Source organism: Phascolarctos cinereus, unplaced genomic scaffold (assembly GCF_003287225.1).
Source record: "Phascolarctos cinereus isolate Bilbo 61053 unplaced genomic scaffold, phaCin_HiC Scaffold_726;HRSCAF=1367, whole genome shotgun sequence".
Taxonomy (NCBI): Eukaryota; Metazoa; Chordata; class Mammalia; order Diprotodontia; family Phascolarctidae; genus Phascolarctos; species Phascolarctos cinereus.
The window spans coordinates 82,570,024-82,592,934 of NW_027556098.1; the positions used below are offsets into that span (position 1 = coordinate 82,570,024).

Here is a 22,911-nt window from a genome sequence, read left to right on the forward strand (position 1 = left end):
CACTGTAGAATGTTGGGTAAGAATTCAATACGATCTTGTCCAGATTTCCTGGAAGTCCAGGCGCACCTTTTATTAATTGATAGTTTGTAGGGCCAACAGGGCTTTTCTTCTGGCATGAATTTAAAATCTGAACCCAAGCCAGTAACTACTTAAAAACATTCTCTCTAGAAGGAAAAAATATTCCCTTAACTGAATTATTAACATTTTCTCCACCACTTTTTTCAGTCTGCACTCTTCCCAGATCAATATTATTGTGGTGGTAAATCGGGCCATCTTTTGTCTCATTTCTTACCTGGCCCTTAGTTAGTGGATGGGTGTTGCCTCAGAAAACTGAGCCCTGGGAAAGATCTTAATTTAGAAAGCCAACATCACCTATTGCATCCCAGGCCATCAGTTGGTCATCTTGACTTTTGTCTAGCTACTTTGATGACTCCGGGCAGCTCTGCCTCACCTACACCCAGTTCACATGAAAGTCAAGACTCATCTTCATGATGTCATTGGTTCTCTTCAAGAATGGACAAACAACAGCAACAGGACCACCAGAGGTGTCAAACACAGGCTGGCTGACTTGACTTGCCATACTCTCAAGCATAGTTCTTATTTTTTAATTTTTTTAAATAAATTTATTTAGTTTTAGTTTTCAACATTCACTTCCACAAGTTTTCGAGTTCCAAATTTTCACCCCATCCCACCCCTCCCCCCACCCCAAGACGGCATGCATTCCGAATATCCCTTCCCCTAGTCGGTCCTCTCTTCTATCAAGTATAGTTCAAATAAGATTAAAATATAATTGAGAAATGTTTAACAAAATAAATAAAAGTACCGTAGATCGTAGATAACGTTAATATGTGGTTTTCTAAGTCAATATGCAGCCTGCATGCGTTTACGTATGGCTTGGGGTTTAGTGGCTGATGTTTCCATTCGAGATTAATGTCACTGATCTAACTAGACAATCAACAAAGCAATCATTCAAGCCTTGATTTGTGGCATTTGCAGATTTCTGAGGTATAAATGTTCACATTGAAAAATTTAACAATTATAGCCCATTTTTGAGTTGGCCCTAACATACCCCTGCCTTTACCCTTTATTAATTTCATGAGTGCCATTGAGAGGGTTGGACTCTATTCACCAAGATTCCTTCTCACTTTATGAATTCCTTTATGAATCTCTGTATTGGGGTGGGAGCACACTGCATTTAGAATCAGAGGATCCAGATTAAAATCTAACCCCATTTCAGGTTGCTGAAGGAAAAGATCCTGGGAAGAAGCCAATATGAAAGGAGCTGGGCATCTCCATCACATCCCTGTCCACAGCTTGCTACACTAGAGACTTTGGGAAGCTCCTTGGGTTACATTTGGAACTCACTCTTGCTTAAGTTGAATTACCTTGCTTGTAACGAGAGATCTCCTTCACTCTGTATTGTCTGGTATATATTCCCCTGTGTTTACTTTCTCTGATTTCTGTTTTGCTATTGAATTGGATAAATGACTTTCTTCAATAAAAAATCCCATTCGTGATATTTACTATTTATATGACCTTGGGAAAGTAATTTTACTCATTTGACCCTCGGTTTCCATATCTCAAAATAAAGAGATTAAACTCTATATCCTATAAAACTGTTTCTAGCTCCAAAATCTATGAACTTTGACTCTGAGACAGAACAAGGGTCGTTTGGGGAGTGTTTAAGACTTGCTTAAGTTCTATGAGTGGACAAAGGGCTTTTGACTAACTCTCACGACATTCTGCTGTAAAGAAAGATTGGAAAAATTTCTCAGCCCACAGAAATATCACCAGACCTTGCCAGACTGAAGGTGAAAGAGCACTAAACTTGGAATCAGGAAACTTGCATTGTGAATCTCTTAAACCCTTTGAATCTCAGTTTCTTCATCTATAAAATGGGAATAATTATATTTTTTCTTCTGGTGATTGGGAAAGAACAGCTAGTCTTTTTCTTTCTTTCTTCATTTCTTTTTTTTGGTAAATAGTATTTTATTTCCAATTACACATGAAGATAGATTCAACATTCATTTTTTGGTAAGATTTTGAGTTTCAAATTTTTTTCTCCTTTCCTCCATTTCATCCCCCCTTCCCAAGACAGCAAACAGTCTGATATAGGTTATACATGTAAAATCATGTAAACATATTTCCATGTTAGTCATGTTGTGGAAGAAACAGAACAAAAGGGAAAAAACAACAAAGTGAAAATAATATTCTTTGATCTGCATTCAGACTCCACAGTTCTTTGGCTGGATGTAAATAGAATTTCCCATTATGAGTCTTTTGGAATTGTCTTGGATCATTGTATTGCTGAGAAGAGCTAAGTCTATCAAAGTCAGTCATAAGAATTAGAACCAATAGGAGGAACCACCAGAAAAAGGAAACAAAACTCAACAGAAGAAAAAAAAACAGCAAATAGTGTGCTTTGATCTACATTCAAATTCCATGGTTCTTTCTTTGGATGTGGATAGCATTTTCCATCACGAGGCCTTTGGAGATGTCTCAGATCCTTGTATTGCTGGGAAGGGTTTAGTTTATCAATATTAGTCATTGCACAATGTGGCTGTTACTGTGTACAATGTTCTCCTGGTTCTCCTCACTTTACTCAGTACCAGTTCATGTAAGTCTTTCCAGGTTTTTCAGAAATCTGCTTGCTCATCATTTCTTATAGCACAAGAGTATTCCATTACATTTTTATATGATAACTTGTTCAGCCATTCCCCAATTGTTGGGTATTCCCTCAGTTTCTAGTTCTTTGCCACCACAAGAAGAGGTGTACAAATATTTTTGTACATGTGGGTCCTTTTCCCTTTTTTATGTCTTTGGGATGCAAACCTAGTAATGGTATTGCTGGATCAAAAGGTATGCACAGTTTGGTTACCCTTTGGGCATAGAAGAACAGCTAGCCTTACCTTATCTCTCCCTGACACACCCAAACGAGATCTCCAGGGTGCTTTGATGGCCTGGGGAGCAGGATTCTCTCCCCCACACCTAAGTTATAATCCTAATGTTGTGTCACAAATGAAACTAAGGTAAACTGAGGCACAGAATTTTTGAGCATGTTCAATTTATTGGTAAGGCGAGCAATTAACAATGAAACGGCTCTTGCAGCTCCTCAGTCAGCTAAAAGACCACAGAGTAGAGCTTACCAGCCTTTGTTTGGTTTTGGGAAGTACAAGAAAACAAAAAACAGGACTCATTACAAGAAAACAATATGATTGCTTACAAAGTCTGAAGTGTAATAGATGATGGAAAACAATATGATTGGATGGAAGACTGGAATTAAGGACTAGCAAAAACCTCTCTTTACATTTGGTTGCTATGGAAAGCTCATTGGTGGTGTTTACCTCCATGGTAGTTAGTGTCACAGCAATAGCAACAACACAAGCCTTTCTTGAAGGACAGTCATGGTGCAGAGATAACAGACCAGACTTCTTGGCATTCACCTACACCCTTCAAGGACAACAAATTTCTTCTAATTGTATAAGGGCAGCTAATAGTACAGAGATAATAGTTTTCTTTCAATTAAAGTGATTTATAGGGAAATTTAACTTGTGAAGCGTAACTCAGAGAAGAAAACTGATTTTCTGGACTCATGAGCTTCTGCACTTAACTCAGAGACAAAGATACATGGCTGAGGCAGTTATAGAATAGAATCAATTATAGAATGGAATCAAATATAAAATACAAAATCAGTATTTGATTTTCTCAGCTGAAATGGTATGTTGGGGTTAAGTATTACAATCCTTTTTTCCTCCATTTTGTTTGATTTTATTGATCATAAAACTGTGTTGATGTAAATGTTGGATTGTTTATCCTGAGGGAGGAGGGGACATAGATAGATAGGTAGACAGACAGATAGCCAAAGTCAGCAAGTACATTACCTTTTACAACAATCTATATGTGTGTTCCATACAGCGCCAGGCTTGGAGTTAGGAAGACTCATTTTCCTGAGCTCAAATCTAGCCTCAGACACTTACTAGACTCATAACCCCAGCAAGTCATTTAACCCTGTGTGCCTCAGTTTCCTCATCTGCAAAATGAGCTGGAGAAGGAAATGGCAAACCATCTTTATCAAGAAAACCCCAGATGGAGTCACAAGGAGTCAGACACAACTGAAAATGAATGAACAACAACATATCACTTCTCTGTTGAACTCTAGGCTTGCTTTACAAGCTGCCTGCTGAGCATGTATACCTGCATGCCCTAGTTATGCAGGCACAAATACTCCTTCTACCACATTGAGCCCCACAAGTCTACGATGAGGCTCAGTAAGTCCTAAGTGGATTCCCCTCCTCTTGTCCACATATGACTCCTCCTCTCCTAATTTTTTCTTTCTTGTATTTTTGTTGTTGTTGAAGTTACCACCACCTTCTTAAGTATACTTTTAGAGTCATCCTTCATCATGTCCTCTGCCTTCTTCCACCTGCCCAATATTCAATCAGTTATCAAGTCCTGTTGATTCTACCTCCACAGCATCTCTAGTATCTTTCTTTCCCTTCTCTCATTTACATAACCATCACCCTAATCCAGCCTATCATCACTTCACACTTGGAGAAGGACAATAGCCTCTTTACTTTCAAGATCTCCCATTTCAGGAAAAGGACCCACATGTGCAAAAATATTTATAGTAGCTATTTTTGTGGTGGCAAAGAATTGGAAATTGAGGGGGTTAGCTAGGTGGCGCAGTAAATAGAGCTCTGGCCTTGGATTCAGGAGACCTGAGTTCAAATCTGACCTAAGACACATGACATTTACTAGCTGTGTGACCTTGGGCAAGTCACTTAACCCTGATTGCCTCACCAAAAAAGAAAAAAAAAACCTTTGGTGGCTCTCCATTGCCTTTAGGACAAAATACAAATCCTTCAGCCTAGCATTTAATGTCCTACGTAGTTTGGCTCCTACCTACCTTTTCAGCCTCACTTCAAAATACTCACTTTCATGTACTTTGTATTCCCACCAAACTGAACCACTAGCTTGACAATCTATCTCTTGTCTCTGAGCATTTGCAGAAGCCACCTTCCATGATGACGATAAAGGGCCAGATAGTCAGTTGATGTAAAATTTGCTTGGTTCTTCAAATTATTGTTAAATTTTGGTCCCAGTAGTTTTAAAATAGTCCTTTTTTTTTTCTCTTTCAGAATCCACATCTTCTTATCAAGACAGTTTTGCTATCAATTCTTCTGCAGCCTTCTCTAATCCCCTCAATTGTTATTTCTTCTTTCTCCTTTAATTTCTTCCTGTTTTCTTATTTCTATACACATTATGTCCCCACAGTAGAATTAAGCCCTTTGAGGGAAGGTACAATTTTATTTTTTCTTTGTATCCACAAATACAATGCCATGTGCTTTGTAGAAGATGACACATAATAAATATTTGGAATGGAATAAACATTTGAACACTTTATTGTTGAATTGAATTTGTCTATTTGTTGTGTATGGTATATTTACTTCAGTTCATTTTAAGGAAGGCAGTGTGCTGTAGAAAAAAGAGATCTTCTGGGATTCAGGAACCCAGATTGTTTTACTAATTAATTGCTTGAATCAGATAATTTACTTCTCTCTGGGCCTCAGTTTATAAAATGAGGGGATTAAATTATATTACTCTTAAAGTTCCTTCCAGCTCTAAATACTATGAGAATGAAATGCAGAATGCTGTAGGAATGATTCAGTGGGTAAATTGTGGAACGTGAGGGGTCAAAAATCAATACAACCCATGTCTGTTTCTTTTATCTTGTTAGCTGGTTACTAGGAGTTTGGCCAAGTCTTTATTTCAATTGTATTTGAATTTAGAGTTTTGGTCTAGTCTTTACCTTTCCAGTTTTCTCCTACCTCACTCCCTTCTTCTGCAGTCCAGTGATATTGGCCTTTTTGATTTTTCCCACGTGACACTCCAGTCATTTTCTCTGGATGCCCCATGCCTGGAATTCTCTCCCTCTTCATCTTTACCCACCAGGCTTCCTTGGCTTCCTTTAAGTCTCATTCAAATCCCTCTATCTTTAAGAAGCTTTTCCTGATCTTCAATATCAGTGCCTTTTCTCTGAGATTATCTCTAATTTATCTTCTGTATGTATCTTGTTTTTACATAGTTGGTTTCATAGTGTTTCCTCCATTAGACTATGAACACCTTGAGGGCAGTGACTTTCTTTTTGCCTTTCCTTGTATCCTCAGTACTTAACATAGTGCCTGGCATGTAGGTACTTAATAAACACTTGTTGACATGACTAGTCTAGTGGCTTTCCAACTAGGTTCCATGAAACTGACAAGTTTCACAAGTCATTTCTAGGCCTTTCCTTGAAAGAATGGTCCTTGTGGGTATGTTTCAGGGTGGGTGTGCTGAGAATTGATGTTCTAGAACATAAATAAGAAACTGAAAGTTTCCTCATATAATAATTAGAATGTATATATAATTTATAATAATAAATGTAACAATTATAATAATTTATTCAATAAGAAACATGCTCAAAAAGTTTGAAAACTTCATATTGGTTGGACAGAAGAGAAAAGTTACGAGTACAGTGCTAAATTTCATGCCTAGACCTAAAGATCCTATCTCCTTCCAGCCATGGGCAGGAAGTAAGTTTGCCTGGGTGTGCTTTCATACCCTTTCCTCAGCAGCAGAGGAGGCCAAGGGCAATGCTTACCATGGGATTGGATGGCATACTTGGACCACAGTCTACACATGCCTATGATTACAACAAAGGAAGGAAGATTTCTCTAAAGTGAAATGACTGTTAAACCTAGGTACTGCTCTAAGTCTTTGGGGGAGGGGGAAGGGAGAGTCCTACCTAGTAAAAGAAAATGATCTCTTTGCTTAAAGTTCATTGAAAAAGTATAGTAGTAACAATAACAACCACTTTATGCAATGACTAAGATTGTTAAACTGAGCCCTTCTCAGCATTACGAGGATCTAAGACATTTCCAGAGGCCTCAGGATGGAAAATGCTGTCCACATCCAAAGAAAGAACTATGGAAGTCGAATCACTAGCACTTATTTTTACCTTCTGTTGAGTTTTGTTTCATCTTTCTGATGGTTCCTCCTATTGGTTTCAATTTTTACTTACAACTTCACTAATGTGAAAATATGTTTAATGGGTATGTGAATATAAAGCCTATATCAGATTGTGCGCCGTCTTGGGGAGGGTGGGGGAGAAAAATTTTCAACTCAAAAGCATATGGAAGTGATTGTTGATAAATCAAAATAAATTAATAAAAAAAAGTATAGTAGTCATAGAATGATATCAGTGAAGGGAACCTGTCAAGAATTGGTTGGGAGGGGCAAGAGGTAGCAAAATTCCTTTCATTGCTCTCTGTGCTACAGAATAGCTGGGGAAAATAATGATTCCAAATTGTCCATGCTATTTGTAAGTAAGCAGATTACTGGTAACTATATATGGTAAATGTAGTGGATGTGAGGAGCCACTAGGTGGCGCAGAGGATAGAGTGCTGGGTCTGGAGTCAGATTCATCTTCGTGAGTTCAAATCTGGCCTCAGACACTTACTAGCTTTGTGACCCTGGGAAAGTCACTGAAACATGTTTGCCTCAGCTCAGTAAAACGAGCTGGAGAAGAAAATGGCAACCACTCCAGGATCTTGGTCAAGAAAACCCAAAGAGTCAGACATGACTGAAAGTGACTGAACAACAAAGAATAACAAGAGAGGATGTGATACTATCCTGCGGTGTCCATGGTCTGTACTTTACTCCATTACACGGGGGCATGGAGTCAACATCGGTGAGGAGCAGGAAGAGAGATCGGAGGCATGAACTGTAGGGACACCAGGGTGCTTGTATAGGATGTTCTTCCCTTCTATTGTAGCTGTAGGGGGTGGTTTACAGATACTCCTCTCAGAGAAAGTTCCTAGCAGCCCCACACAGCATACACCAATATGAAGCATAGAGTGACGGGGGCTGTAAGATTCCATCTGGACTGGCTACTTTAAATCATGGGACGACTTAGTTTATCTCAGCTTTCTATTTCTGAAAGGAAGCTTAGTGGAAGAGTCACCTAAGAATACCTTAAGGATCATCCAGTGCCTCCCCTTGACCCATCTAACAGATAAATGCACTGAGGGCCAGAAAGGTGAACTAACTTTTAAAAGATCATGCAGCCAATAAATGGAAGTGATGGATCTAGAACACTTACCATCTGACATTTTTGTTATTCAGTTGTGTCTGACTCTTTGTGCCCCCATTTGGGGTTTTCTTGGCAAAGATACTGGAGTGGTTTGCCATTGCCTTCTCCAACTCATTGAGGCAAATGGGATTAAGTGACTTGCCCAGTGTCACACAGCTAATAAGTGTCTGAAGCTGTATTTGAACTCAGGTCCTTCTGACTCCAGGCTACTCTATCTACTAAGCCAGGTAGCTGCCTCTAATATCCTGACATTCATAGAATACTTTGAAGTTTGCAAAATGCTTTGCATACAACAGCTCATTTGAGCCTCACAACAACCCTGCAAGTACTACAGTTTTCTTATGACCACTTTACAGATGAAGAATTTGAGACTTGGAGAGAGTAAGTAACTTGCTCATGGTCACATGCTAAAAATTGTCAGAGACAGGAATTAAAGTCATGTCTTTCTGACTCCCAAATCTAGCACTTCATTGACTATATCACAATGGTTTATGCCACATTGTATTTAGGATGGCAGAATACTACAGAGTTGGAAGGGCCCTTAGAGGTATTCTAATGTACTCGTTCACTCCCAGAATAAAAGATGCTACTTCATGCAACAATTTTTTTCAGTCAGTCATTTTCCAGTTTTGTCTGACTTCCTCATTTTTGGTTCTCATGACAAAGATACTAGATACTAGATACTAGAGATGGTTTGCCCTCTCCTTCTCCAGTTTATTTACAGATGAGGAAACTGAGGCAAACAGGGTTAAGTGATTTGCCCAGAGTCACACAGCTAGTAAGTGTCTGAGGCCAGATTTGAATTTAGGAAGATGAGATTTCCCAACTCCAGGCTCAGCATTCTATGCACTGTGCCAAGATCTTTATCTTCCTTAATGAATGGGGCGGGGATGGGGGGGGGAAATGGCTTAGAACCATAACTATCTGAAACACATAAGAATATATTCTCTTATTAGGGCTTCATTGTCAGGTTGGGAGAGACACAAAAAGTCTCTAGAGATTGGTCCTGGAAGTGGGTCTTTTTCAGTAACGGAATAAGAAGCATACTCTACTACAAGTAACACAAAGATACAAGACAATGGCTAGTGCTTGGAATGCAGGATTGGAATTTAAAGCTGGGACTGAAGTGGCCAGAAGCCAGTAGAATGAAGTTCCTTAAGGTAAATCACAACCCAGAGTGGTATCCAGAGCTCTTGGTTTAGCCAGAAGACCTAGGGTTGTGTCTCAGCTTAGGCAAGTCACAGGACCTCTGGGGCTTTATTTCCTCTCCTGCACTGGTTGGACTAGATCCAGGTTCTTAGCCTTTTTATGCGACATTGACCCGTTTGGTGTCTGTGGAAGCCTATGGACCTCCTTCTCAGAATAATATTTTTAAATAAATGGAAAGAAATGCTAAATATCAGTTAGTGGTTACAGAAAATAAAGATAAAAGATAATATAGATGAAAATAAAGATTTTCCCAACCATCCCTGAAATCTATCTTGGGCCACTCATGTTAAGAACCCCTGGATTAGATGACCTCTAAGGTCCTTTCCAGTTCCAAATCCTATGATGTTATGTTCTCTACGCATGAGAGTTATTAATAGCAGGCACATTTCCCTGGGTTTATTTGTTAAGAGCCCAGATATTATTCTCCCTATATAATCTTCTCCATGCTCCCCTGAGGTGAATGGGATCACTTCCTCCAATTACCTTAGAACACTTTGTCTGGACTTTTCCTTAGGCCCCATTGCACCCCATCTTGTAGCTGAGCCCCTTGCTTGTGACCTTCTTAAACTCACTTTGCTGTTGTTGAGTCATTTCAGGCATGTCTGACTCTTCAAAACTCTTTTGGAGTTTTCTTGGCAAAGATACTGGAGTGGTTTGCCATTTCCTTCTCCAGCTCATTTTAAAGAGGAGGAAGCTGAGGCAAATGGTTAAGTGACTTGCTCAGGGTCATACAGATAGTAAGCCTGAGTCCAGATTTGAATTCAGGAAGACAAGTGTTCTTGACTCCAGACCCTAGGCACTGCACCACCCAGCTGCCCCTTAAAGCCACTATTAGATTGGTTACTTTCCTTAAGGGCAGGAACTATGTTGTTCTTCAACTCTGTCTCCCCAGACTCTAACACAGGTCCTTGTACACACTGGATCAGGAGTTCTTAACTGTGTGTGTGTGTGTGTGTGTGTGTGTGTGTGTGATGGGCCCTGTTGACAGTCCAGTGAAGGTTATGGACATGTTCATAGAATAATGTTTTTAAATGTTTAAAATGAAATACATAGGATCATAAAGGAAACAAATTATATATTGGAATAGCCATTAAAATGTACAAAAAAGCTTCACAGATCCCAAGTTAAGAATCTTTATAGGAATTTAGTTGAATTTAGACTTGTGGGTGTTTCCTATTTTGAGAAGCAGCTTTTATCCAAACCTGTATTATCTGTCTGTCCTTTGCTAATTTCTTGGAGCCTTCCAAATGCTCAGAGTCTTGGCCGGTGTGCTCAGTTACATGGGCTGGTACACAGTTCCTGAAAGCAGCACCAGGGGGCATATGGTGCTTTCTTTCCATTGGCTCTTTTCAAACTCGACTGTGTTTCTAGGTTTGTGATTTAACACTATCTATGAAATTAACGACTGCAATGTAGAGCTAGCTGAGTGTCTGGTCAAAGTACCGAATGAAAGCAAGGGCATGGAGTGATCCACGTTTCCTAAAATGATGCATGGGGGACTGTGGCAGCAGTGAGTAACACATCTATAAATGGATCATGGCAAGAAATAAACATCACATGCTTTTCAGTCTGGATTAATGAGGAGAGATCGACACAAGGAGAAATATTCAGTGCATTCTCTTGTAGTCAGTAAAATGAAGATTTCCCAAGTACGGCTTAGACGTTGAAATCTCTATGTGTTCAGGGTTTTAGTGCATGGGTCAAATGCCATTAGTAGAATACCTCAGATTCCCCCATATGCCTGCACATGCCATCCCAAAACAGAATAGCATGCCTGCAAGGATTTGACAGCTGGGGCCCCTGCAGTAAAGCTGCCTTCCTAAAGGGCACATTAGGAAAGAGCTTTCTGCTCAAATGCACTTGTACTCACTCAACGCAAACAACAAGTGCGGCTTACGGAATGGGACAATTTTAGCCCTCCAGTTCATTCCAATTTCTTCCCTTTTCAATGTGATCGGCCAAATCTAGAGCTCTGAGCCTGGCACTGTAGGTCTTTCTTTAGCATATATGTTGCCTCTTTCAAGGTTGACAGGGGGCAAATGTTGAGCATCATCGTATCCTCTTTGGCATATGGGGTGAAGGTAGAAGGAATAAGTAAGCTATTACAAAAATCTGCAAAGATCTCTTGGACACAAAGATGTCTCAAACATCTCTTGGAGCATTTCAATTGAGAGCAAAGACCATTGCCTATCTTTCTTGAAGCTATAGCCCATCTTAGTGGTGTTGTTCTGTTGAATTACAACTAACAATTTTGACTCTTGGAATAAACTTCACAAAATGTGCAGGGGTTGTAGAGAGAACTAGGAAGAGGCAGAAGGGATCTCATCTTAGGTAAAGGAAGTGTACCATTTGTAGCTCTTATTTTACCTAATTATTTTTATTAATTAGTCACCAAGTTCAGTTGTTTCAGAACCTTTTACATTTCATTCCCCTAGGGACAAAGCCCTAGTTGCCCCACACTAGTTATGGGTCTATTGCTGTGTCCTGTCTGAATCCAAGTGCACTTAGTAGTCAACTGCATGAAAGTTTTTTATAGTTCTTTGCTGAAACTTCCTGGTATTCCTTGCTCCAATCAGTCATAATATTAAGTCACTTTTTCATAGTACATTTAGGTTTACAACAAAACACTTGTCCCTCCACAACCCAATGAGGTAGGTAGTGCATCCTCATTTTTTAAATGAGGCAAGTAAGACTCAGGGAGTTAAAAGTAAGGTTAAGGGACTAGCCCATCTCATGTGTCTGGGCACGACTTTAAAGAGCGGGGACCTTGAAGGGCTTCTCTTCTTAGCTCCCTCCTGATTGTGGTTGTAGCAGAGTGTCTTCATTTCTAGCATAGACTGGAGTGATGAGATAGTGTCTGTTTAGAAGTTTTCTTAGGAATTATGAAGATAAAAAAGTAATAATAGCTATATTATACATGGAGGGATGCTTGTATGTAGAACATGGGCTTGCTTGGGCTGAAAATGTATAATTTCTGGCAAAATGAAAGCTACAGAAATGTAAGGGCTGGAGATAGTTCCATGAATAGGATTTCCCCAGAAGGACTGATATTAAAAGTGTCTGTTTCCAGTTGTACAACTGGAATCAATACTGCTAAGATTTTCTTCCTGGAAGTTTTCTGCCTGTGTGCTTAGCTGAGTGCCTGGCATAAACTAGATTCTTAATCAATGCTAGTTGATTTCTTGATCGACAACTTGAACTTATTTCTTTGGTTTTTGGGGGAGATGGGATGAGGCATTTTGAAACATTTATTTCGTAATCACTCTGTATAAGAAACCACACTAAGCCCAAAAAGAAACAATATAATCCCTGCCCTCAAGTAGCCTACACTCTATTATGAGGCCATATCACATATAGTTTGTTGTTCTTTGCTCCTGTGATTTCATCATTATTGAAAGCTCCTGGGGGGAAAGCCCAATGTAGATGGACAACTTCTCTGGGTGTGTATGAGTGTGTGTGAGTGTGTGTGTGTGTGTGTGTGTGTGTGTGTGTGTGTGTGTATGTGTGTATGTGTGTGTACAGCCTCTAAGAGTTGCGATGCTAAGTGACTTGCTTAGCATCATACAGCTAGTTTCAGAGGCAGTTCTTAGGTTGAGGTCTTCCTGCCTCAGTGACCAGATGTCTATCCTATGCACCAAGCTTCCTCTAATTTATGTAGTATTTTACTTACATGATCTCATTATATCCTCACACTTCCCTATGAGGTAGGTAGTCCAAGAAAGATTCTCCTCATAGGTTTGTAGCATCAAGAATTTTAGACATGAAAGATACCTTAGAGCAGGGGTGGGGAACCTAGATTTGTTCTGTGAAGTCTGGATTCAGTTAAAGGGCCGCTCTTGAGGATCTAGAGGGCCACATGTGGCCTCCAGGCTGCAGGTTCCCCACCTCTGCCTTAGAAATTCTCTAGTTCAGTGGTTTTTAACCTGGAGTGTGTGAACTATAGAAAAAATATTGATAACTGTATTTTGATATAATTGGTTTTCTTTATAATTTCATGTCTTCTGTGTTATGTATTTAAAAACATTTTTCTGTGGAGTCTATAGGTTTTACCTCACTGCAAAAGGAGTCCATGATTCTAAAATGGTTAACACCTGATCTTGTTGAAGTCTTTCATTTTATGCATGAGAAAACTGAGGCTGAAGGGTCATGTGCCCACTATGAGGGCAAGTGACAAAGCTGGCATGTGGCTGAGTCAGGACCCTAAACCAAGGTCTCCTAACTCTAAATCTAGGGTATTGCTGCTATATTGGGGAGTAGTATATAAAACCCTGGATCCCTTTTATTTTACTGAGCTTCCATCCATACTTTGCCCAAGGAAACCAAGTATGCAAATGGGTGGCTCGGGCCCAGTTGGGGTAGTGAGCTTCCTTGTTCACACTCAAACCTCCATCTTGAACTACAGCCCTCAGGAACCTGCTCATTATCTATGTTCCCATATGACCAGAATCATAATTTGGGGCTTTAATGGTCTCTCTCATTGGCTTTCTTTTCATTCTTCTTCAGCCAGTGACAATTAAAAGGTGAGAAGATATTGAGCATGTTATATAGCCTTCTTAGTGCAATCATGACTGAAGAATGAAATTGAGATTAACTTTTTGTAAGCATGATAATCTGTTTTTTTGTAATTTAATATTTTTTCCCAATTACATGTAAAAACAATTTTAACATCCTTTTTTCAGATTTTGAGTTCCAAATTCTCTTCCTCTCTCCCCTTGCCCCCGCTGAGAAGGCAAGCAATTTGACATAGGCTATACATGTGTAGTCATGCAAAACACATTTCCATGTAAGTCATGCTGTGAAAGAAAACAGAGACAAAAAAGCCCAAAGGAAAATAAAGAAAGTAAAGAAAAGTATCTTCCATCTGCATTTAGGCTCTACCAGTTCTTTCTCTTTCTTTCTTTTCTTTCTTTCTTTCTTTCTTTCTTTCTTTCTTTCTTTCTTTCTTTCTTTCTTTCTTTCTTTCTCTCTCTCTCTTTCTCTCCTTTCTTTCTTTCTTTCTTTCTCTCTTTCTTTCTTTCCCTTCCTTCCTTCCTTCCTTCCTTCCTTCCTTCCTTCCTTCCTTCCTTCCTTCCTTCCTTCCTTCCTTCCTCTCTCTCTCTCTCTCTCTCTCTCTCTCTCTCTCTCTCTCTCTCTCTCTCTCCCTCTCTCTCTCTCTCTCTCTCTCTTTCTTTCTTTTTTTCTTCTCAAGGCAATTGGGGTTAACTGACTTGCCCAGGGTCACACAGCTACTATGTGGCAGTGGTTCTTTCTCTCGAGATGGACAGCATCTTTAGTATGACAATCTTTAGAACAGAGAAGCACTCAAGCATCCTCTTGAATTGCAGATGTGGGGAGGACCCCAAAGGAGGGCATCTTACTCCATCAGTGGTTGTCAAAGTTGCAAGAGGACCCTTTCTGATATTTTTGTCTTGATTACTAAGAAGCATCAGTGGCAGAGTGGATAGAAAGCTGGCCTTGCTGCTAGGAAAACCCAGATTCAAGTTTCGCCTTTGACACATACTGAACACGTGACCCTGGTTAAGCCACAACCTACCTCTGGGTAACTTTTTTCCCCCCAAACAATCCCTATTTTATTCCTGAGACACAAGTGAGGATTATCTTTCCTAATTACCCAAATGGAATTCCATTTCACACATTACTTATTATATGCAAGTAAAAAACCCTGAGTTTTAAATCATTCCATGTATCTTCAGTCTATTAAATTACCTGGATAGATGCTGATGGTACAAACCTTCCCTTTAGAGTTCACTTTGATTATTGGAGTTGAGGGGATGTTGTGTCCTAGGAAAGCTGGAGCTTCAGTTTTTCATTGTTTCTGCCCTGATTTATTTATGAACTTCCTCCTAAAAATAACCTGTGAAAACTAAAAAGTAATTCTTTGGTTTTTCCTTTTGCAGGGCCTGACTTGAAGACCTAAGGAGAAAAAGGAATGGATTCCAATGAATGTAGATCACTAAAATATTTTATATATTTGTATGAAGAGTATGAGCTTCCTGAATACCAGAGACTCCAGAAGAAACATTCTATTTATACATTTATATCTTCTCTTTCCTGTTGGCCACCATTCTTAATTTAAAATATGCTTATGGCACCTGCAGAGAAAAGCATCCAGGCAAAAACCTGTTTGGGGGCAGGGGAGGGATTGTTTTAAAACAAGTTACAATCTGATGAATGGAAACACAGATTGTTAAATCACATTCATTCTCATTGGAAGTCATATCAACCATTTCTCATGATATTTTATCAATATTTAAAAGGAATAAAATGAATATTAGTTCTCCCACTTGCATAACTACATCAATAAAACTTTTTATTAGCTAAAAATAAATGTCAAATAAATGTAGAACGTAAATCAAGACCCAGTTAATCTGGTATACTGTCATGTTGACATACTTCTCAAGGTGAAATAATGGGATAGAAATATTAGAGACTAGACAATGGACCACGTTTTTGCCTTAACCAAGGAGGTCCCATTTGGCTCCCTGATGACCAGACAGAAATGTTAACATTGGCCCAAGGAGCTGAATATTCAGTTGATAGTTTTCTAAAAGGAAGGATATTTAGAGTGACAATGGGATAATGATTTATTAAGGATCAGAATCCAGAGCTAGAAGGAACCTTAAAGGTCATCTAGGATAACTCCTCTCATTTTACAAGTGAGGAGACTGAGGCCAGGAGAAATTATGAGACTTTCCTGAGATCACACAGCTAGTAAAGCCCAGAGCTGGGATTTGAACCTGTGTCCTCTGACTCTAAATTCAGTTATTTTTCCACTGCATCATTAAGATAGGGCAATACAAGTTGTCTTTCAGTGGTAGGCTGTAAAATCGGTAGTAGTCAGCTGGTAGTAGTCAGCTACTCATTGGTAACATTGGACAAGCAGTTAGATCTTACAGATTTACTAGTTTATGTGCTCTGACTAATTGGACAAAGTATTGCTATTACTGAAAATTCCAGGTAGGCTGCAGCTGGTTAGTGGTTATAACTTGGACATTAAAGTACCCACTTCTTCCAATTGTAGAGAAGTACGGTGTGGTGTCCGCATAGGTTTACATATGTACACATAAGTCTGTCTAGGTTTGGCTTTCAGTGAGGTATGGATATATATCTCTAGAGCCTTCTCCACCTACCCTTCTCCAGGGGAGACTGATTCTTACCAGGAGGAGAAGCAGGAGATCAGGATCAGAGGCTGGCCACTACACTTGCCTCAGAGAAAGGGTGCTAGGCTAGAATTAAATCTGTATTTCCCCATTCCCTAAGTATTTAAGTTTAGGGGAAATAATTTCTAGCTTTAAACTGAGCTCCTTATCACAAATCCTGAACAAGGAAGTGATGTCCCAAGCTATACAATCCAAGTCTTGACTTCCTTCCCATCAAATGCCACAAAGAACACACACAGCATAAAGCAAATAAGTCCATTTATCCAAGCCCATGACAAATAGAAATCAGAGAAAGTATGCAGATGAGAATGCACCAGACAATACATAGAATGAATGAGCTCTTCCATTGGGAGCAAGATATCTCAGATCAACCAAGAATCCTAGAATTGCTCAGGGGTAAATTCTCTAGTGCAGTAAACTGGGAACAGGAACGTGGTTGAGATATGGATCATTCCCACAGTCTTTCTCTCTCTTTAAGGGACTGAATAGAATCTGGAATCATATGTCTTCTTTCTCTCTCAAGTTCTTTTCAACTCTGTCCCTCATGCAGGCATGGGCATTGAATAATCAATCGCCATTAATAAGGAGAGTCTTATGCAAATGGATTTGAGCTGCAGGTTACACAATAAAATATGGTGTCTACAAATATAAAAATGGAAAGTACAAATGTAGAGGAAACATTATTTTCCCTTATAATTAAGACACTGAATAAGACTAAGTAATTATTATTTTTTAGGCTATACCTAGTATTACCCAAAACAAAAAATAAATTAATAGAGATAACTACCAACAGCTATAAGCCCCTGCTGTTGTCAGGAACAAAACAGTACCAGGCCCTAGGGACGCAAAGATGATGTAGTACATGGTCTCTGACCGCAAGGAGTTTATAACCAAGTAAATTATTATTTGTGGCTCCCTCAAAGCCTAACTAGCTCACTGACAGGGGTCAGGCAAATTTCTCATGTTGTCGGGAGGCTTCAAAGGCTGAGGCTCCTGGGGAGTAGGGTTTGCAAATTAACTTGTCTGTTCCACTTCACATATGGGAGGCTATCACCTTTCTTGGGATGAAGAGTTGTGAATTTGGAAGTTGCTACTCTTTGTTTTCAAATTCTGTATGATTTTTAAAAATTAACATGAACTGTTAGGAACCTAACATGTATGAAAGACAGTCTCTTCATACTTTGTTATAACTACAATGCCCATTTTCCCAAGTTGGAAAGAATACCACTGTGTAGAGTGTCTACAGATACTTCTCTTAATAAACTGGGTTTCATACCCATCAATCGAACAGTTCATCAAGAAGCAGTCATTTAAATACCCACTGTGTTTGAGGCACTATGCTGGGTGCCAGGGATATAGATGGTACAAAGAATGAAATGATCCCTACTTTGTTTTCATCAACCCAATTCTTAACATTTTCAGTATCAGATTTTAAGCTAATTACAAATGTAAAATAATTCTCCATGGATTCTGTTACAGAGCTGAAGGTTAGTGAAGCAATATCAGTTGCGCTTTCATCTTCGATAAATGCAAACTAAAACTAAAACAGCTTTTATTTCTATTAAATATTCTCACAAAGAGACCTCATCATTTAAAAAAAAACACCTTAAATGCCTTGTTCTAGTCATGTTAATTAATTATTTTAATTTCATCAGGGGGCTCCAGTCAGAGTTTATATTATTTAATTGTGTTGAAGAATTATATTCTTCAGTTGTATTCTTAAGTTATTATGCACGGGCAGTTTAGGAACTGGATTTCTGTTTAAAGTTATTTAAAAGAATTTCCGTCTATTAATATAAGTGGCCAATTCAGATTTGCAACACTATACTAACCAGTCATTAGAATGATTTAAATAGGTTTTGTAAGTTGGCTAATATCTATGTGTTTTATTTGATTAAAATTCATTTGACAATGAAAGGAGAAGATCCATCATGTCCTATCAGAGGAGTTATATTGAGCTCACATTTTGCTTCAAAATGGCCTCTGAAAAATATACATGCCGCATGGTACACTAAGGTTTTGCCTTCATTTTTATTTCTGTTCCCTACAAATATTTAGCCAGTTGCTATGAAGGTCTTGGAAAAGTATAGGGAAAAACCCAAAGTACAAGTGACTGACATGAAATCAAGTGAAAGAGAAATCAGGAATGTTTCTGGTTTGAGAAAGGAAAGTATAACATTGGGCATTATTTCATATCCCATTTAGAACTATGTTGCACCATAATACCAGATTCTATGCTCTATAATGAACCTTACGTTTTTCAAATAACAGATACATCTTTAAATAAAAGTTCCTTTAAAAAAAAAAGAAAGATCCAGATTTAAACTCTACAATATGATAATGGCCAGAGTGAAAGGAAGAGGGTGTATTGTTGTATAACAGTATGGAAGGTTTGGAAAGACTGCTATGTAAAGTTAAAAAAACCCAGACAAACATTGGGATGTGCAAGGCTCAATAGTACTCAATAGTAATTTTAGTATTTTAAAAATTCCTTGTTATAAATTGCCCCTAATATTCCATGTGTGGCTACCTAGTGCTAAGGAACACATTTAGGTGGCCCAATGAGTTGATGTAGTGATTAGGCAGACTTGAGGTTAAAATCTTGCCTCAGACATTTGTGAACTTTGTGACTGTAGGCAAGTCACTTAACTTCTCTCTGCCTCAGCTTTCTCACCTGTAAAATGGGGATAATAATACCTATCTCATAAAGTTGTCATGAGGAAAAAATCAGATAATCTTTTAAAGTATTTTGAAAACCTTAAAACATTATTTAAATGTTAGCTAATGCTATTGTTTTTAATATATTTACTCCAACACTTAATGGATATCTGTGACAATAAGTGCCCATACACATCTTTCATTTTAATTACCACCTTCAAACAGTTGAAAAGAGCATCCATGCATTTCATTCATGTCTTTTTCAGTGAGGCAATTGGTCATGAGTCACCTTGTACAAGTCAGTTAAGGAAATTTGGAATTGGGAAATGATGAGTTTGAACTACTTGACTTTGAATGGCCCTTCCATCTTTAGATCTATGATGACACGTAAGATTTCTCCCACATCTCTTGGAATCTCCTAGCATTGAATTCCTTCCCTACAAGACTAGTCACGGAGGCCCTAGAACATAAAGAGAATTTGATTCATTTGGATTTAAAGGAAATACAGACTTTAACAACAACTGATTTCCTTAAATTCCAGAGTGTTATAGCAATACTTTGCTATCTAGCTTTATATAGAAACTGTATTTAAGTTGGTAATTGATGCTCCTTAGAGATTTTGCCTTGATATAAAATGTATGAAATTAGCATGGACCAAAGGAGACTCATAGGAAATTACAACGCCTCCTTGCTTGTCGTGGAAGAGGATGTAGTTATATGCCATTTGGGAACCAATAATGTATATTTTCCTTCTTCATGAATCACCTGTGCACCTTGGGAGGAGAGAAAGTCCCTTCTGCTCATGAATAGAAAATCGTTTTTCCCCTCTGAGGAAATGACTAAACCTGCTTAGATCCTGTACTGAAGTCATCATGCTGTCTAAATAAATGCATACCCATTATAAAAAAAGATTTAGTGATAGAATTAGGTTACAGTCATGACAATATTTTTACCTAAAAGTTTTTGTCAAAGTAAGAAAAAATACTTCACACAAGCTACCATCTCAAAGCCTGAGATATTTTCAGCTTCAAGTCCATCACCCTTTATCATTGTCCAGGATGGGATCTCCCAGTATTTGATTTCTTCAGTAAAAAAAAAAAATTAGTGGTATCACTGAATAAAGTGAATGTGAAATATCAAATGATGAAATTCTTTAAAAAATTTTTTTACTATTTCTGTTCCCCAAGTGCTATATTATAGATTCAGGACAAAAAAAAAAAGACTTTTTCCTTCATCTGAAGACTCAAACAAAGGAGTTGCAATATAATTTCTAATTGTTACTATTCCCTTAGTGGAAAGAGCAAGATTCCCATTGGATGTATAGATTTGAAAGGGGAAAGAGAATTGCGAGAACAGGAAGATTGAACCTAAGTGGCTTCGTGGGATCTGTAGTAGAAAGAAGAAGAACAACAACAATAACAACAACAACAACAATATTTATATAGTACTTCAAGGTTTACAAAGTGCTTAGGATACTGTGTCTCATTTGATAAGTTATGTAAGGTTAACCGGATGCCACAGTGGATAGCGCACTAGGCTTGGAGTTAGTAAGACCTGAGTTCAAATGTGGCCTGAGACATTAGCAGCATGTCTTTGGACAAGTCACTTAACCTTTGTTTGCCTCAATTTTTTAAACTATAAAATGGGATAATAATAGCACCTACCTCTCGAGGTTGTGAGGATCAAATGAGATAATGTTTGTAAAGTGCTTAGCATAGACCTAGAACATAGTAGGTGCTATATAAATGCTAGGTATTGTTTTTGTTGTTGTTAAGGTTATTACTCCTTAATATTGATTTAGCACTAACAATGAGCTAGATGAAGACCTTGAGTAGGTGGTATTTAGGAATGGCCAGAAATCTTTGCCATCTATCCAAATGATAGGAATAGCTCCTTTTTGAGGTCCTCATCTTAGTCAGGTTCTTGACAAACACTGACAAGCATGGGCACTTGCATAGATGGAGAATAACAGAAGAACATTCTATATGAAACTGCAAATCTCTATTACATAAAGCTTCGTTTTTAAAGCAATAATAATCAACATAGCCTCAAAGCTCTCCTGCTCTCTATGGCCCTCTGAACTTCCTTTTCTCTTCCTTGCATTAAAAAATTCTTTAATTATACTCTTTTCTTTCTTTTTTCCCTCTTTTATGACATTACTATTCTTAATTGCACTTTACCCACAAACATCGTCCCACCAATTAAAAAGCATATCCCTTAGGTAAAAAAATAACTGCATATAGTCAAGCAAAATATATCCATTTGTCGATGTCTCATTCTGTACCCTGAGTTGATTACCTCTATTTTGAAGTGGTTGACACTCTTCGTCATCAGTCCTCTGGAGTCATGATTGCTCATTACATTGATCATAGTTCTCCAAGCATCAAGGTCATTTTTCTTCGTTTATTATATAAATTGTTTTCCTAGTTCTTATCACTGTAATAAATGAAAATCCCAAAAGACAGAGTTTCTGGCTAATAATCAATTTATTAAAAAGGCTAGCTAATAATCAATAAGTTGACAATCTTTCGTCTCTCTTGACAACCAAAGGCACCTTAGAAAGGGGAGTGTCCTGACAGGTAAAAATCAACCCTGATTGGTGAACAACTAATGAGGTGGTAGATTTTCAAATGAGGAGGTGGGCTGAAAGCCTTCAGCTCCTCCTGCTATTGGCTTGATCTATGAGACTCAGCCACCTCCAACAGTCTGGACAAAGGAATTGATCTCTACCCGGACCACTCTGATGGATTTTCTCCTTCATGAATGGGGTTACCCTAAATTCTAACGTGCATGGGGGAAGAGGTGCAAGGACATAGACTTTACACTTTGGAGCTGGAATTCACCTAGATTAGATTCTGTTTACACTCTAAACAGAAGTAAGGTCTCTTATTTGGGTTGGGTCCTAACCAAGATCAAGGATAAGTATTCCAAAGGATTTGGGCAATCTCATTTATCAGAAATGTCCTTCAGAGACTGAGTTATGGTGGCTGGTCCCTAAATAAAGAAATAGAGAGAAAAAGCCTTAATCCCAATTTAATAATTGGTTATTAATCTAATAGAAAATAATAATTTCTGTCATCGCTTCAGTCTTCATTAGTTCATAAAAGTCTCCGAGTAAATTTCTTTCATCATTTTTTCTTGCACCATAATAATCCATTACATTCATATACCCTATTTTTTGGGGCCATTCCACAATTGTTGGGCACTCTTAATTTCCAGTTTTTTGTTACAACAAAAAGTGTTGTCGTAAGTATTTTTGTACATGTGGCTCTTTTTCCTCTATCTTTGATCTTTTTGGGGCATATGTTCAGTTATAGTATTGCTTGGTTTAGTGACTTTTTAGGTATAGTTCTAAATTGCTTTCCAGAATGACTGGACAAGTTCATAGCTCCACCAACAGTGCGGCTCTCTTCCCACAATAGGATATCCTCTCCACAATTGTAATTTTCCATTTTTGTCACATTAGTCAGTTGAATGGATATGAGGAACTTCAGAATTATTTTGATTTTCATTGCTCTATTAGTGATTTGGAACATTTTTTTCCCCACATAGTTGCTCATTTCTTGCATTTCTCCTTCTGAGAATTGCCTATTCATCTCCTTTGTTAATTTATCTATTGGGAAATGATTCTTTTCAAATGTATTTGAATGAGATTCCTACATATTTTGGATATCATATCACAGATAAATTGCTATAAAGATGCTTCCCCAGTAACTGTTTTCCTTCTAAATTTAACTGCAATGGCTTTTCAAT

General features: G+C 38.3%; 1 protein-coding gene across 3 annotated transcripts in view; it reads left to right on the forward strand.

Moving 5' to 3' along the window:
- The window catches only part of SMPX (small muscle protein X-linked), a 93,336-nt gene extending 71,711 nt beyond the window's left edge, over positions 1-21,625 (forward strand). For 2 of the 3 annotated variants that reach the window (XM_020989901.2, XM_020989903.2), the window contains exon 5: positions 15,238-21,625. The gene's annotated coding sequence lies outside the window, so the exon portion shown is untranslated. Of the gene's footprint in view, positions 1-5,138; positions 5,404-15,237 lie in introns of those variants that run through there. The other variant, XM_020989902.2, reaches the window with a different exon arrangement.
- The last annotated feature ends 1,286 nt before the right edge of the window (positions 21,626-22,911 follow it).